Here is a 15610-nt window from a genome sequence, read left to right as displayed (position 1 = left end):
ATTTGCGGCATGTCAATAATTTAGAATTGTGAGGGATGACCTGCAGGTGGGGAGGATGAATCTGAGTAGATGGTTATCACATTTTACTGGAAATGTTTGACTTGTATTTGTGATGACAGCTCAAGGGTTTGTGTTGCTGATTGTGATCATTCTGCTGGCTTTAGTTTGTTATCTACAGTTTATAATCAAGAAATTAGGAAAACAAGCTCACAGCTTAGAAATAGCTGGGTTAGTCAGAAATCAGTTGTGAGAAGTCAGTAAGGATATTCCCTTCTCCAGGTTGGAAGATCTGTAACACGTCCTTGTCCAAGAACCGTATAAAATCTTAAATGTATTGCCTCTGTTCGGAATAGTTCCCTCTCTCTTGTGAAGAAAGCTTCCTGGGTTGACAAACACAGGACAGTCCTGCTTTCTCTGCCAAGGACTTGTCTCGAGCACAGAACCTGAAACAAGATAAATGTGAGAGGGTGGGGAGGATCTGAGGACCCATATGTAAACCTACAGCTGAGTAAAGGTTGAACACAGATCCTAGCCAGCAAGAGCCACAAAATTACCATAAGATATAGGAGCAGAATTAGGTCAGTGTTCTTCAAAGTCGGGGACGCGACCCACGGGTGGGTCAAGGTCGGGTGTCTGGAGCCGTTGTCCGCGGCGCTCCTGATCGCGCAAATCCCCACGCAGCAGCCGGCTTTTCATAACGGCGGCAGCAAGCGGCCACGAACATGTTTTTTTAAAAAACAGTTCTGAACAGTTACAAGTTCTGAAGTGGTTTTTATTCATTTATTTTATTCATTTAATTTTTTTTTCATTTATTCATTTTTTTTTTACAAATTCGGGGGGGGTTTGGATTTGGGTTTGTTTATTGTCACGTGTACCGAGGTACAGTGAAAGTATTTTTCTACGAGCAGCTCAACAGATCATTAAGTACATGGGAAGAAAAGGGAATAAAAGAAAATACATAATAGGGCAACACAAGATATACAATGTAACTACATAAGCACCGGCATTGGATGAAGCATACAGGGTGTAGTGTTAATAAGGTCAGTACATAAGATGGTCATTTAGGAGTCTGGTGATAGTGGGGAAGAAGCTGTTTTTGAGTCTGTTCATGCGTGTTCTCAGACTTCTGTATTTCCTGCCCAATGGAAGAAGTTAGAAGAGTGAGTAAGCCGGGTGGGAGGGATCTTTGATTATGCTGCCCGCTTTCCCCAGGCAGCGGGAGGTGTAGATGGAGTCAATGGATGGGAGGTGGGTTTGTGTGATGGACTGGGCGGTATTCACGACTCTCTGAAGTTCCTTGCAGTCCTGGGCTGAGCAGTTGCCATACCAGGCTGTGATGCAGCCAGATAGGATGCTTTCTATGATGCATCTGTAAAAGTTGGCAAGGGTTAATGTGGACATGCTCGGGGAAGGCGCCGGGACCGGACGGATTCCCGGCGGACTTCTACAAAAAATTTGCAACAGCGCTGGCCCCGCACCTGCGGGAGATGTTCACAGACTCGCTAGCTAGGGGCACGTTGCCACCCACGTTAGCACAGGCCTCAATCTCGCTGATACCTAAGAAAGACAAAGACCCAACGGAATGTGGGTCATACAGACCCATATCTCTGCTGAATGCAGACGCCAAAATACTGGCCAAAATCCTAGCCAAAAGGCTAGAAGACTGTGTACCTGAGGTGGTCACAGAGGACCAGACGGGCTTTGTCAAAGGTAGACAGCTGACCGCGAACATCAGGCGCCTGCTGAACGTGATAATGACCCCCTCCGGGGAGAGAACACAAGAGGTGATCGTCTCCCTGGACGCAGAAAAGGTCTTCGACAGAGTCGAGTGGAAATACCTCATAGAGGTACTGGAGCGGTTCGGGCTTGGAACAGGGTTCACCGCTTGGGTAAAGCTCCTGTACAACGCTCCCATGGCGAGTGTACAGACCAACAATACCAACTCCCAATACTTCCAGCTGCACAGGGGCACCAGACAAGGATGCCCACTGTCCCCGCTGCTGTTCGCACTAGCAATTGAACCGCTAGCAATCGCGCTCAGGGCAGCAAAAAATTGGAGGGGGATCCGAAGGGGAGGTAGAGAGCACAGAGTCTCACTCTATGCGGATGATCTGCTCCTCTATATCTCGGACCCACAAAGCAGCATGGAAAGAATCATCGCGCTCCTGAAAGAGTTTGGAGCCTTCTCGGGCTACAAACTCAACATGAGCAAAAGTGAGATCTTCCCAGTACACCCGCAAGGGGGGGGGGGGGGGGGGCAGCACCAAAGGGGCTGCCGTTCAAACAAGCCCGACATAAATTCCGCTACCTGGGGATCCAAATAGCCCATGACTGGAAAGGGATCCACAAATGGAACCTCACCAGCCTGACGGAGGAAGTTAAAAAAGACCTGCAAAGATGGAACACACTCCCGCTCTCCCTCGCGGGGAGAGTTCAGACGATCAAAATGAACGTACTGCCCAGGTTCCTCTTCCTGTTTAGATCCATTCCGATCTACATCCCCAAGGCCTTTTTCAAAGCGCTGGACAAACTCATCATGGCGTTCGTATGGGGGGGTAAAAATGCTAGGATCCCAAAGAAGGTCTTACAAAAAACAAAAACCAGGGGAGGGTTAGCCCTCCCGAATCTACAATTCTACCACTGGGCAGCAACAGCCGAGCGAGTAAGGGGATGGATCCAGGAGCCAGAAGCTGAGTGGGTGCGTGCGGAGGAGGCCTCCTGCATGGGAACCTCCCTCCGGGCCCTCGCCACGGCAGCACTCCCATCCCCACCCAAAAAACACTCCAGCAGCCCAGTGGTGACAGCCACCCTCCAATCCTGGAACCAACTGCGGCAGCAACTTGGCCTGACCAAAATGTCGAACAGGGCTCCCATCTGCAACAACCATAGGTTCAAACCAGCACTGACCGACGCCACCTTCAAAAGGTGGAGGCAGGACGGGGGGACACTGACAGTCAGGGACCTATACACGGACGACAGGATCGCAACACTGGACGAACTGACAGAGAAATTTCAGCTAGCTGGGGGGAACGAGCTACGGTACCTGCAGCTCAAAAACTTCCTACGAAAGGAGACAAGGACGTACCCACAACCGCCACTACTGGAAGACCTACTGGACGCAAGTATCCTAGAGAAAGGGAACTGTAGTGACATGTATGACCGACTGGTAGATAGGGACGACACCGTACTGGACGCAACAAGGAGGAAATGGGAGGACGACCTGGGGATGGAGATCGGGTGGGGACTCTGGAGCGAAGCACTGCATAGGGTCAACTCCACCTCCACGTGCGCAAGGCTCAGCCTGACGCAACTAAAAGTGGTACATAGAGCCCACTTAACAAGAACCCGTATGAGTAGGTTCTTCCCGGAGGTGGAAGACAGATGTGAACGGTGCCAAAGAGGCCCGGCCAACCACGCCCACATGTTCTGGTCTTGCCCCAGACTCGTGGAGTACTGGACAGCCTTCTTCGAGGTTATGTCCAAAGTGGTGGGAGTGAGGGTGGAGCCATGCCCGATAGTGGCGGTCTTCGGGGTTTCAGAACAGCCAGATCTATTCCTGGGGAGGAGGGCGGACGCCCTTGCCTTTGCCTCCCTGATCACCCGCCGTAGAATCCTGTTTGGCTGGCGGTCAGCAGCACCGCCCAGAGCTGCGGACTGGCTGTCCGACCTCTCGGAATCTCTCCAAATGGAGAAAATCAAATTTGCCATCCGAGGGTCGGACGACGGCTTCCACAGAACGTGGGAGCCATTCATGCAACTGTTCCGGGACCTATTTGTGGCCAATGTACAAGAGGAAGAATAGTCGGGGGAAGGTAGCGGGAGGGGGGGGGGGGCTACAGGTTCGTTACGGGGGTTCGATGGCTAGCTAAGGCCCAAAACCAAACTAAATAAACATGTTGAGGGGGGGGGGGGGGGGGCTCAGTTACTACTACGAAGATGCTTACCTGTAAATATGTATGTTAATTTTTGCGTGTTTGTTTTTTTTTCTCTCTCCTAACAATTTGTAATTTGTTCAATATAAAATATGAAAACTGAATAAAAACATTTATAAAAAAAAATGTGGACATGCTGAATTTCCTTAGTTTCCTGAGGAAGTATAGGCGCTGTTGTGCTTTCTTGGTGGTAGCGTTGCGTGAGTGGACCAGGACAGATTTTTGGAGATGTGCACCCCTTGGAATTTGAAACTGCTAACCATCTCCACCTCAGCCCCGTTGATACTGACATGGGTGTGTATAGTACTTTGCTTCCTGAAGTCAATTACCACCTCTTTAGTACTGCTGGCATTGATGGACAGTCTATTGCCGTTACACCACTCCACTATGTTCTCTATCTCCCTCCTGTATTCTGACTCGTCGTTATTCGAGATCCGGCCCACTATGGTCGTAACGTCAGCAAACTTGTAGATAGAGTTGGAACCAAGTTTTGCCACGCAGTCGTGTGTGTACAGGGAGTAGAGTCGGGGGCTAAATACGCAGCCTTGCGGGGCACCAGTATTGAAGACTATTGTGGACGAGGTGTTGTTGTTCATTCTTACTGACTGTGGTCTGTTGGTCAGAAAAATCGAGGATCCAGTTGCAGAGTGGAGAGCCAAGTCACAGGTTTTGGAGCTTTGATATGAGCTTGGCTGGGATTATGGTGTTGAAGGCGGAGCTGTCGTCAATAAATAGGAGTCTGATGTAGGAGTCCTTGTTGTTGAGATGCTCTAGGGATGAGTGTAGGGCCAGGGAAATGCCGTCTGATGTGGACCGGTTGCGGCGATACGCGAATTGCAGTGGATCAAGGCGTTCTGGAAGTATGGAGGTGATGCGCTTCATGATCAGCCTCTCGAAGCACTTCATTACGACTGAAGTCAGGGCCACCGGAGGGTAGTCATTGAGGCATGTTGCCTGGTTCTTCTTTGGTACCGGTATGATGGTGGTCTTCTTGAAGCAGTTTTATTTGATAAAACTTTACAGGAAAAAAATTCAAAACTTTGGACAGATGGAGACTCCATTCTTTCCAACACCAGAAGGCTTCACCTTCATCCAACAGGTTCCATTGGAGGAACGTGTACGAGGGCCAAAGGGACCCAAAACCATTTCCTCCATTTTTGTCAGCAGCAAACAAGGTAAGAGAAAATGGTGGGTCGCGCAGGTCGGCCAGCGCGGGTCGCGAAGGTCGGCTGGGTTGGGTCCTGAAGGTTGGCCGGTTGGTAAAAATGGGTCCCGGAAAAAATGTTTGAAGAACACTGAATTTGGCCATTCAGCCCATCAGGTTTGCTCCGCCATTCAGTCATGGCTTATATTTTTCTCATTCCTATTCTCCTGTCTTCTCCCCATAACCCCTGATCCCTTTATTAACAAAAACCTATCTATCTCTGTCTTAAAGACACTCAGTGATAAATAGATAGTTAAATAAATGATCAGAACCCCCAACCATGGAAATCTGCAGCCGCCTGACCCGGGATCAGTAAATTATTCCAAGGAGATAGTCACTTCCAGCCCCGGATATCACCACCATCCTGATCTGGGATCAGTAATCCATTCCGAGGAGACTGTCACCTCCAGCCCCGGAGATCACCATCCCCCTGATCCGGGATCAGTAATCCATTCCGAGGAGACTGTCACTTCCAGCCCCGGATATCACCATCCCCCTGATCCGGGATCAGTAATCCATTCCGAGGAATCTGTCACTTCCAGCCCCGGAGATCACCATCCCCCTGATCCGGGATCAGTAATCCATTCTGAGGAGACTGTCACTTCCAGCCCCGGAGATCACCATCCTCCTGATCCGGGATCAGTAATCCATTCCGAGGAGGCTGACACTTCCAGCCCCGGAGATCAGCATTCAAACCAGCAGGAACTAGTATTCTCTCCAGTAACTTCTGAAGTCTACCGCTTAACTTAAAGATTCATGTCCATTAATCCTGCTTGACGTAAAGATACGTGTCCATTAATCCTGCTTGACGTAAAGATAGACGTAAAGATACATGTCCATTAATCCTGCTTGATTTAAAGACATGTCCATTAATCATCCGTGGATCAAAAATAATAACGGCAAAATAAAAGATAGTGAAAATAAGGCAATAAACAGGAAGGAGCCTTACAACTGTTATGGGTCACATGTATTTTCTGCCGATTTAGCTGGTGTACCGCATCTAACCTGTTGTTTTTCATAAACTCTTCAAAATTATCAAGACATGAACCCCCTTTTTGGGTAAACTCTGACTCCCGGACTAAAATCTGAAGTTTCCAGCATTCATCATTAATCTTGTTGCCTCTAAACACAATTGTTAGGGAGCCTTCTGTCTGTATCTCGGAGCTCTGAACCATGGAAGAGAGCGACTGCGGCACGTTTCTTACACACCTCAGGGTTAACCCACACATTCAGTCCTGTATCTGTTTGCAGCAGGAAAAACATCCGAATCCAATCCCTGCAGACACTCATCAAGTCGCTGGTGATTCAGTCAGTGAATCCATTCCCACACTTGGGGCAGGTGAACGTTCTCTCTCCAGCGTGAACTCGCTGGTGTATCATCAGCCCATTGCTGCATTTAAAGCTCTGCTCACAGGCAAAACATTGTAAAGGTTTTATATCACAGTGAATTCGTTGGTGTTTCAGCAGGTTGTATGACTGAGTGAAGCCCTTCCCACACACAGAGCAGCTGAATGGTCTCTCCCCAGTGTGAATTCGCTGATGCATTACTAGACCATTGCTGCTTTTAAAGCTCTGCTCACAATCAAAACATTTAAAAGATTTTAGGTCAGAGTGAATTTGTTGGTGTTTCAGTAGGTGATATGACTGAATGAATCCCTTCCCACACACAGAGCAGGTGAACGGTCTCTCCCCAGTGTGAATTCGCTGATGTACAGTAAGTTCAGATGATCGCCTGAAGCCAGTCCCGCAGTGAGAACACCTGAATGGTCTCTCGTCAGTGTGAACACGTTGATGACAGGTCACTTCCCCGGAAGTTTTAAAGCACTTTCCACAGTCTGGACATTTAAAAGGTCTTTAATCAGTGTGAACTCGCTGGTGTTTCTGCAAGTTAGATGCAGCAGTGAATCCCTTTCCACACAAGGAGCAGAGGAATGGCTTCTCCTCACTGTGAATGTGTTGGTGTCTCAACAGATACTTTTTGCTTTTAAATCTCTTCTCACATTCAGAACATTTGAAAGGTGTCTGTTCTGTGTGAACATACTGGTGTGTCAGCAGACTGGATGACCGAGTGAATCACTTCCCACAGGTGGAGCAGGTGAATGGCCTCTCCCCAGTGTGACTGCGCCGATGCATTTCCAGTTCAGAAGGGTAACTGAATCCCTTCCAACAGTCCCCACATTGCCACGGTTTCTCCATGGTGCCGGTGTCCTTGTGTCTCTCCAGGTTGAATGACAAGTTGAACTCTTGTCCAGACACACAACACATGGACGGTTTCGCCCCACTGTGAATGGTGTGATGGTTTTGCTGACTATGTAACTGGTGAAAGCTCTTTCCACGGTCAGTTCATGGAACACTTACTATGTATGTGCGTCTCTGTGCTTTTCCAATCACACTGATGTTTAAAATCTTTTCCCACAAACTGAACAGACAAACATTACTCCTCCCACATTCAAAGACTGTGATATTCAGGTTCGAAAGAATTGAGTGACTCTGTCAGATCTTGATGTTTGGTTTGAGTTTTCTGTCAGCCAATCTTCCGCTTCTAACCCCCTGTAAAAGGAGTTTATAAAAGCCATCACCATCAGTCCAGGATATAAATTCTGAACAGACAATTCTAGTTTCTCTGGAACATTTTTTCCTCTCTTGTTCCCCCAAAGCTGTAAATCCCCGTCCCACACTCTCCCTCCTCCCTGGGCTGAAATCCAAACCCATGTGCACCATTTCTTTCCTCCACTCCCAGTTTTCTCCCTCCCTCTCCTCTGCCTGGGTTCAGTTCTCCAGCTCCTGTCTGCAGACTGACAATAAAACCAATGGGTCTTGTTTGGGGCCTCCACTCACCCGCCTGAGTCCAGCTTCATACCTGCACTGCGCATGCTCCAGCTCACAATGGCTGGAGAGTGATTGACGGCAAGTGCCGACCAATAGGAAGACGGTAGTTCGGGTGTTGATTTTCTACGGCAACCGGACGCCCTCTTGGGAAAGGAAGTCGCGTCTTTTGTCCTTGGAGCGGAGCGCTGCGGCGGCCATCTTGGTTAGGGATGAGAGAGTGGGCGGATCTTCCTGCCGGGTGACAGGCCCCGGGGCAACCGGTGACAGCCACCATCTTGGGAATGGAACTCGGGTCTTTTGTGGAGCAGAGTGATGGAACGGCCATTTTGGTATGGGAAGAGAAAGTAGGCGGGGTTTCCGCTCCGGTAACCGCTCCCGGGTCACCCGGCGACCACCGCCATCTTGGGAATGGAGTTCGAGTCTTTTGTTCCTGGCGCGGAGCGTTGAGGCAGCCATGTTTGTATAGTTAGAGGGGGTGGGCGGAGCTTCCTCCTGACGGGTTTTTGGGTCACCTGGCGGCCGTCGCCATCTTGTGGCGGGATTTTCTATCCGGGTCTTTAGTGAAGAACAATGAGCTGAGGTTGCAAAGTGTTCAGAGGAAGGTCTGAAATCAGATTTACAGCCAGATATCTGTAAGAACCACAAAGTTCACATTCAGTATGTCTGTCAAATGGAATCACAGTGCTGCAAACTCTCAGTTCTGAAGAAGAATCAGATTGCATTGGAAATGTTAACTCTCTTTCTCGCTCTTCACAGAAGCTGCCAAACCTGCTGAGGATTTGCACAACTTTCTGTTTTCACTTCACATTTCCACAACTTTCTGTTTTCACTTCACTTTACTCAAATTATTATTATGGTTTTGAAATTGTGTTGCATTACCAGTTCAGAGTAAAATAATTGTCACCATTTAAATGACCAAATCAGTTATATTTATTTGTTTAGCTGAGACTGGGCTGTTAAGGAGCAATGTCAGAAATCACCACAAAATATAGTGAAATCTGCAATTCTATTCATATTCTGTCATTAGAAACTATAAAAAACTGAGTTTGATAGAAGTTTGTGAGACAAGAGTATTAATGGTTATAGAATCAAGGGAGATGGATGGATTGAACAAGCAGATCAGACATCTGCAAACTGGAGTTTAATGTCTGAGGTTGAACTGATTCTGGTTTTGTTTTGAAGGTGGTGTTGGTTTCCTGTTCTGTCGAATATCTCCACACCTGTGGGTAATTTGCTGGAGGTAAGATAATAATCTTTATTAGTGTCACAAGTAGGCATACATTAAGTAGCCTTGCAGGCTTGAAGGGCCAATAGGCCTCTTCCTGCTGCTATCCTCTATGTATCTTCTGTGTATCATTGCAATGAAGTTACTGTGAAAATCCCCTAGTTGCCACACTCCGGCACCTGTTTGGGTAAATTGAGGGAATATTCAGAATGTCCAATTCACCTAACAATTCTCCGTGCGTCGTTCGGAACTTTTGGGAGACCCACGCAGACACTGGGAGAATGTGCAGACTCCGCACAGTGACCCAAGTGGGAATCAAACCCAGGTCCCTGGTGCTGTGAAGCACCAGTGCTAACCACTGTGCTACCATGAAGGGGAAGAGGGCTGGTATAGTGACACAGGCGTGGCTGATCCCAGTCTTCACTGAGATAGTGTCTAGGGTGTTTCCATTGATGAGGAACATGGCTTGTGTGTCATCGTGGTGTAGGCGGAGGATGGTGGCCAAGTTCTGAGGACGGCCAAATTTGAATTAAACATCAGTTTGACAGTGAAGTGTTTTTGTGAGGTCAGAAAAGACCTGTGATTCGTGATGTTCCTTGTATTTTGCTTTGGTTTGTCACGTAGTGTAGATCATGTCTTTGGTGTCTCATGGAGGGAGAAAACCTAAATGTGACTCTGGAAGGACCTCTTTGGCCACTAAGAGGAGATCATTGAGGAGGATCCTGGCAATGATCGTCTCTGTGGCAGACAGCAGGGAGTCGCCTGTGTAATTACCACAATCTGACTTGTCTCTTCTTGAATATAGTCACAGTGTCTCTGAGATCCCCGGCATGCATCATTCTTCCCAGATGAGGAAAATGAGATTATAGAATCAAGGCAGATGGATGGATTTAACAGACTGGAGCTTGATGTCTGAGGTTGAACTGAATCTGGCTTTGTTTTGAAGGTGGTGTTGGTTTCCTGTCCTGTCGATTATCTCCACACCCGTGGGTAATTTGCTGGAGGTGAGTCAGTGTCACAAGTAGGCTAACATTAAGTAGCCTTGCAGGCTCCAAGGGCCAAAAGGCCTCCTCCTGCTGCTATCTTCTATGTATCTTCTATGTTGCAATGCAATAAAGTTACTGTGAAAATTCCTGAGTTGCCACACTCCAGAATGTCCAATTCACCTAACAATTCACCTCACATCTTTAGGGACTTGTGGCAGCCCCACACAGACCCGGGGAGAATGTACAGACTCCGCACAGACAGTGTCCCAAGTGGGAATCGAACCCAGGTCCCCGGTGCTGTGTAGCAACAGAGCTAATCAATGTGCTACCGTGACAGGGAAGAGGGTTGCTGCAGTGACACAGCCTTGTCTGATCCCAGTCTTCACTGAGATAGGGTCTGGGATGTTTCCATTGATGAGGTTCATGGCTTGTGTGTCATCGGGTGCAGGTGGAGGATTGTGGCCAAGTTCTGAGGACAGCCAAATTTGAGGAACATGCTGAATATAAGATCACTGACAGTGTGAAGTGTTTTTGTTAAGTCAGAAAAGACCTGTGAGGGGCGGCATGTGACGCAGTGGTTAGCACTGGGACTGTGGCGCTGAGGACCCAGGTTCGAATCCTGGCCCTGAGTCACTGTCCATGTGGAGTTTGCACATTCTCACCATGTCTGCGTGCGTTTCACCCCCACAACCCAAAGATGTGCAGGTTAGGTGGATTGGCCACACTACATTGACCCTCAATTGGAAAAAAGAATAATTGGGTACTCACAATTTATTTAAAAAAAAGAAAAGACTGTGATTGGTGCTGTTCCTTGCATTTTGCTTGAGTTTGGCACGTAGTGTAGAATGTCTTTGATGCCTCGCGAAGGGAGAAAACCTAACTGTGACTCTTTGCCAAAAGGAGATCATTGAGGAGGATCCTGGCAATGATCGTCTCTGTGGCAGACAGCAGGGAGTCCCCTTGTGTAATTACCGCAATCTGACTTGACTGACTTCAATATAGTCACAGTGTCTCTGAGATCCCCCGGCATGCATCAATCTTCCCAGATGGGCAGCACGGTAGCATAGTGGTTAGCACAATTGCTTCACAGCTCCAGGGTCCCAGGTTCGATTCCCGGCTGGGTCACTGTCTGTGCGGAGTCTGCACGTCCTCCCCGTGTGTGCGTGGGTTTCCTCCGGGTGCTCCGGTTTCCTCCCACAGTCCAAAGATGTGCGGGTTAGGTGGATTGGCCATGCTAAATTGCCCGTAGTGTCCTAAAAAGTAAGGTTAAGGGGGGGGGGGGTTGTTGGGTTACGGGTATAGGGTAGATTTGTGGATTTGAGTAGGGTGATCATTGCTCGGCACAACATTGAGGGCCGAAGGGCCTGTTCTGTGCTGTACTGTTCTATGTTCTGAGGAATATGAGATTGTGTAGCTATGCCAGGAGTGTAACCCCGCCATGCTTCAGAATTTCAGCAGGGATTCATTCTGCTCCAGAGGCCGTGTTGTTTTTGAGCTGTCGAATGGCTTTTTCACTCTGCTCCAGATGTACCATGGGGACTAAGCCGGACAGGATACTGGGGAATGGACTTGAGGACGTTAAAGCCAGAGACAGAGTCTCGGTCGAGGGGTTCTTCAGAATGTTCCCTCCAGTGAGCTTTGATTGACCCTCTGTCCTTGATGAGTTCCCCTCCACACTTTGCTCTCAGTGGGGTGGGCCATTGACTGCTTAGGCCATCAATTGTGTTGGCAGCGCTGGTGAAACCGTGCATGCCATTGCTTTCCATGAGCTGTTGGCTATCCCGCACTCTTTCTACCTGCTAAAGGCTTCAGAAACTTGTAAAACCTGGAGCAGGCATCTCAAAAGCACTGGAGCAGTGCTTCCAGCAGTGCCTTCACAAGATGCTCCAAATCTAGAGGCAAGGAGGGCGATCCAACAGAGGAGAGGGAAAGAGAAAACTGGGAGTGGAGGAAAGAAAGTCGGGGGCAGAGGTTAATGTAGTCACCATCACTAAGGAGAAGGTGCTGGGGAAGCTGAAAGGCCTGAAGGTGGATAAATCGCCCAGACCGGATGGACCACACCCCAGGGTACCGAAGGAGATAACTGCAGAGGTTGTAGAGCCATAGGTGGTGATGCTTCAGGGATCACTGGAGTCAAGGGGCCCCCAGAGAACAGGGAAATGGCTAATGTAACACTCCAGTTTAAGAAGGGAAGGAGGTAGAAGATGGGAAATTATAGACCGATTAGTCTGACTTTGGTTGTTGATAAGAGTTTAGAGTCCATTATTAAGGATAAGATTACGGAGTTCTTGGAAGTGCATGGCAAAATAAACTGAGTCAGCATGGCTTCGTCAAGGGGAGGTCATGCCTGCCAAATCTGTTAGAATTCTTTCAGGAGGTATAAGGGAAGTTAGACAAAGGAGAGCCAGTGGATGTGATCCATTTGGGTTTCCAGAAGGTCTTTGACAAGGTGCCGCATAGGAGACTTAGATAAATTAAGAGCCCATGCTGTTAAGTGTAAGATCCTGGCATGGATCGAGGATTGGCTGACTGGCAGAAGGCAGAGAATGGGGATAAAGGGGTCTTCTTCACGATGGCAGCTGGTGACTAGTGATGTGCATCGGGGTTCGGTGCTGGAACCTGTATTCTTGTGCTCAACTTTCGCTAAGAAAAATATATTAATCCTTTCTGAATTACTATATCCTATAACTTCTTAACTAGTTGGCCACTCTCAGGTCTTCTATCTCTTAGACTCCCTTGCTGATACCAGGTGGGAACTAACCTATTTCAAACTCTTTTTCAAGTTATTATAGGATGCCAAATCTGCAAGGAAGAATTTTAACTCACTTACCACTCAATGTCCCTTAAGGGTGTGGAGCTGTTGAGAATGTCTTGGTGAGTCTTTTGGGTAAAAAGCTATTTCAGTTCCGATTTAAAATATACCACTGTTTCAGGTTTAGGTTTGAAATAAACCACTATTTCCGGTTCAGAGTGAAAATAAAACTTGTTTTTATTTGCCTTTACAAAATCCTAACAAATTCCTTTGTATTGAAAGATCTCTTTTAGCTGATCAGACTCCAAGAGCTCTCGTTAACGATTCTTCTTCTGTCCTGATAGCTGGTGGCTGTTCTTATTCTTCGGTCTTCCAGCTTTTTCTGTTCCCCACGGACCGATGAGCTGACTCGAATCGGATCTGAGAATAAACTCGAACCGAATGCTCTAAGGTTGTCACTTCTCTGAGTTCTGATTTTGCCACTGGCGATTCGAGGCTTTATACTCTTAAATTTGCCTCTCCAGCACATTTCAACCACAAAGCATTGTCTCATAATTTCCCTTATAGATATGTCACATTTCAATAAAACCTCGCTGTCCTGCACCTGGATCAAGGCTGTGATACATTTTAAAACCACTCGTCTCCTTTTTCCCAAAATATACCCGTCCTGTTCAAGATTGCCACATTTGCAAAACCCCATTTGTTCCCTCTTTCTCAGAAATTAATTTACAGCAATATCCTGTCCACTTAAAATACTAGCAGCTTTCTAACACATCTGTTCCCGTACGTGCTGTCCTCAGAATCTTGTAGCACCTTAAACTGGCCATGTCTCCTTCGCCACTGGGTCCCTTTATTCTCAACGCTGCCATTTCTTTCAGAAATCGTTACACTTCCCAAAACAACCAACAGCGATATCCTGTCTATCTCAAACACTCATGGTTTTCTTAATGATCCTTTCTTATGCCTATTGTTTTTCTCAAACGTTTGACCTCTTCTCTGCTTGCTAGCTGCAAGCTTTTTTTTATAAAGCGCTCTGATATTCCCTCTTGTCTTTTTCTTTATCTATTTTCTATAAGTTTCTTTTACTCTATATTTTTGTATGCTTTTATTCTGTTTATTTTGTTCCAAACTACATCTTCTTTTCCATTTTCATTTACACGTTTGATTTAATATATCTGAGAAATCTTTTTGTGTATCCTCTATGTTGTAAAGCTGTAAATAAATTATGTACTGCAGTCTCAAAATCTGAGTTTTCTGAGCAAATGCGGTGGAACCTTGTCAATTGCGATTTAATGAAGCTCCAAAAAATGTGTTTTGGGTGATGGCTGTTAGTGTGTAAAAGTACACGAGTGTCTTTCGGTTTAAAGAAAACTTTAGCAGCTAATTTGTATTCGCCATTTACCTTTCTGACTTTATAGACAGTGGTGCCCAAAAAATCTGTTGTGTGTTTGTGTGTAATGTCTTTAATTTTAAAAGATAGGTGATGATTGTTACGGATATGAACAAATTGTTCAAATTCCAATTGTGTGTCCAAATACCTCATATATCATCTAGATATCTGTAGTAGCAGAATGGCATCTTGGGGCACATTTTGAAGACAGTTTATTCCCATTCGGCCATGAAGATATTGGCATAGGCCAGTGCAAATATTTTGCCCATTGCTGTACCCCATAATCTCTAGATAATGGTCATTATTAAATTGAAAGTCATTTCTAGTCAGCCCTAGGTGTAATAGTTGAATAAGGATTGCATCCAGTCTATTAGGCTGCGAATATTTAAAAAAAATATTTTTCACTGCTTCAATTCACCTATCGGTCTCAATGTTGGTGTGAAGACTGTCGACATCCATGGTGAATAGCATTGTGTTTGGAGTGATAGTCAGGGATCTAACAATTTCAATGAAATGACATGTATCTTTAGTGGAACTCGAGTGTTTTTGGGCTAAGTGGTTTAAAAATGAGTCAATGTATTCCGGGATCCCATAGGACTCGGTCCCACAGTCTGAAACTGTGGGTCTACCTGAAGAATTTTATGTGGCACAGTCCATGTTTCCGGATTTTTAGATATTTTTGGGAGGAGGTAAAATATTCGTGGTAAAGGTTGAAATTGTTTAAAATAGTCCATTTGTTTCTCAGTAATATAGTGTAAATTGTATAATTGTACTAACAAGTCTGTGATCGGCTCGTATGTTTGGTGGTATATTGGTGCTGGTATTTAGTATAATATTCAGTATTGTTGAGTTGCCGATAAGCTTCAAAAAGGTATTGTTGCCGATCCATAATAACAATATTATTCCCTTTGCTGGTTTTATAATGAAATGTGAGTTTGATTTTAGCTGCGTGATTGCTTGTCTCTCTGTTCTTGTTAAGTTTTGTTTATCTCTTACTTGTTTGATCTCAGTCATGTCTAATTCAATTTTTTGGAAGAAATGTTGTATTTTCGGGTCTATTTTCTGTTCCGGTGGGTTCCAATCCGATTGGGGTAGGAATGGTTGTTTATCATCTGATGTTGAGTATTCAAAGTAGCTCAGAATTTTAATTCTTCTGTAAAATTTTTCAAGGTCTATTTGGATCTGTGTATTATCTGGTTTTTGTACTGGGACAAAGGTTAAACTTTTATTTAAATTTTTTCTTGTATGGTGGCGAGTTTGAATGTGTTTGATGTGTGAACTATTGTATTGTC

General features: G+C 46.3%; 1 long non-coding RNA gene across 1 annotated transcript; it reads left to right on the top strand.

Moving 5' to 3' along the window:
* Positions 1–8496: 8496 nt before the first annotated feature.
* LOC119959763 lies at positions 8497–13965 on the top strand. The gene is made up of 4 exons (XR_005459270.1): positions 8497–8597; positions 9148–9205; positions 12960–13050; positions 13211–13965. It is a non-coding gene; the product is annotated as an uncharacterized LOC119959763 (long non-coding RNA).
* The last annotated feature ends 1645 nt before the right edge of the window (positions 13966–15610 follow it).

Source organism: Scyliorhinus canicula, unplaced genomic scaffold (assembly GCF_902713615.1).
Source record: "Scyliorhinus canicula unplaced genomic scaffold, sScyCan1.1, whole genome shotgun sequence".
Lineage (NCBI taxonomy): Eukaryota > Metazoa > Chordata > Chondrichthyes > Carcharhiniformes > Scyliorhinidae > Scyliorhinus > Scyliorhinus canicula.
The sequence above is the reverse complement of the archived record's forward strand: the minus strand, read 5'-3'. Positions and strand labels throughout refer to the sequence as shown.